Here is a 2,373-nt window from a genome sequence, read left to right as displayed (position 1 = left end):
AAACATTGCAGATATTGTTAAAACCATCTATGCCAAAACAACTTCTTAAGAGCCGCTGCCTCGATTTCTGATAAACTCCGGGAGCAGAAAATTCCAGCTTGAGAATTCATTCTGCAGGGGGTTGCATCCAGGGGTTCTGCATCAGTTGTGTTGGGGACAATGAGGCAGTGTCCGATGCCTCTTTCTTGAACTGTGTTTCAAAAGTAATACATACAGGTAGTCCTTGACTAAAGACTGCAATTAGGACCACATTGCCATCATTAATGTCACCTCACAGGGCTGTTGTGGGGAAAATAGGAGGAATAGTGCTGGATATGTTCATCACCTTATTTGTGAAAATAATAAAGGCAGGATATACCTAAATTGAGTAGGCAACCTTGGCTCTTTTATGACTCGTGGACTTCAGCTCCCAGAATTCCTGAGCCAGCCAGGAAGTTGAAGTCCACGAGTCATAAAAGAGCCAAGCTTGCCTACCCCTGACCTAAATGAATGAATAAATATAAGGAGATAGCAGTGACTTGACCCTGCTAGTTGACCAGATTGTCTGGCATGAGATTCCAAAACATGTAACATAATGAAACAAACACAGTCCTGCTTGTAATTCAGAAAGACAATCCAGAGCCAACAATCCTCGGTATGTAAAATACAATTTATTATAGTGCAGCCATTCATAAGTTAATCAACACCACATGTTCCATTCAAAACTCAAAAACATCTCACCAATAAATACTGCATCAAAGTGTTCAGAGTGTCAGACTGTCATTTCATCACAAGCTAACAGTGGCAATTTCTACAGAGCACCCTGTTGGACATGGAGCAAAATTATGGCTGCCCACGTTATAAGAAGGACCCCGATCTGTTCTCCAAGCGGAAAGTGCAGGGCAGTGATTTGTCAAACTGTTTCCAGGAATGACAGAAGGTCAGTGCCTAGAAACATGGAATCACTTAGAAATATTTACACCTCTTCCTTTAAACTCTAGGCCTGTGTATATGGATTCAGAGGAGTCCCGTGAAGCTACCTTTGTGAATCTGTCTTTCTAAATAATAAATCACAATAACTTCTATATGTGCTGCCTTTGAGAAGTTTTCCAGTTTAAATTTGCCAGCCGAAGGCCACAAACTCAACTTTAAAAACAGCCCGTTGCATTTAATAAAAAAAATATATTTTTTTTTTGTTAGAGAAAAGAGGCAAAGAGAAATAGCTTGATCATCTACATTGGGCTGCTTTTGGTTAAAAAAGAAAAATAGGGGATGTTTCCTTTCCCCTATATTTTAGTGATGTGATTTCAGAAGGCCCATTTAAGGCAGGGGTGTTCAACCGCGGCAACTTTTAAGACTTGTGGGTTTCAACTCCCAGAATTCCCTGGCTGGGGAATTCTGGGAGTTGAAGTCCACAGCTCTTAAAAGTAGCTTGGCTCAGGAATTCTGGGAGTTGAAGTCCACAAGTCTTAAATGTTGCTAGCTGGGGAATTCTGGAAAACCAGAAACAAGTCTTAAGGTTGCCGAGGTGGTATGGCCTCGTACTGGTCCACGGACCGGGGATTGGGGACCCCTGCACCAGGTTATCTGTTCCCCACAATCTTTTAGGCTGGGTCTCAACTAACCAGGAGATGTCCTGTCACCCAACCAGATCTCACCCAAAGAGCTTTGCACTCACTCCTATTCATTTTACGGCCTCCGTTTCTATCCCGAATTTACCCCAAGATGATCAGGGCAGTGTAATTTGTCCTCTGCACCTTGGTTTTTTTTTTCCTCCCACAAAACAACCTTATGAGGTAGGCTAGGCTGAGAGATAGTGACTGAGGCCACGGGCACCCAGTATGCTTCATGGCTGAGTGGGGACTTCAGATCCATCCCCCCCACCCCCTGGGGCAACCTCCTACCCATTGCACAGCACTGTCTCTCTCTGTCACCTGAGACCTTGAAGAGCAACGGAAGAGAATTGCTTCCTCTTCCTGCTTCTATTATGGAATGTGCAAACAAACCCTCAGATACCCTGGTTTAAAAAAACAAAACAAAAGCAAAACAGCAACCAATCTCCTACACTGGTTTCTAATTTAATTCCAAGTCGACTTTAGAAAAGAACACCATTTCATGCAAACACGACACGTACGCTGTGATTTAAAATGCTAAAGTCCCCTTAATCAGTTATGATTTCCCCCCAAAGTCTCGCTTTAGAATGTTTCATCTCTATCTAAAGGGAAAAAAGGTAAGTTTCAGAAACAGAATTAAAAACATGTTCTGATTATAAACACGTAAACTCTCCCGCCCACCGCCCCTGTGTATGATAAAGGTATGTTTTTATTTGTCTATCTAGAACAGTGTTTCTCAACCTTGACAATTTTAAGGCATGTGGACTTCAACTCCCAGAAT

This window comes from Crotalus tigris, unplaced genomic scaffold (genome assembly GCF_016545835.1).
Source record: "Crotalus tigris isolate CLP2741 ecotype Arizona unplaced genomic scaffold, ASM1654583v1 scf7180000017735.2152567, whole genome shotgun sequence".
Lineage (NCBI taxonomy): Eukaryota > Metazoa > Chordata > Lepidosauria > Squamata > Viperidae > Crotalus > Crotalus tigris.
Note: the sequence above shows the minus strand (reverse complement) of the source record.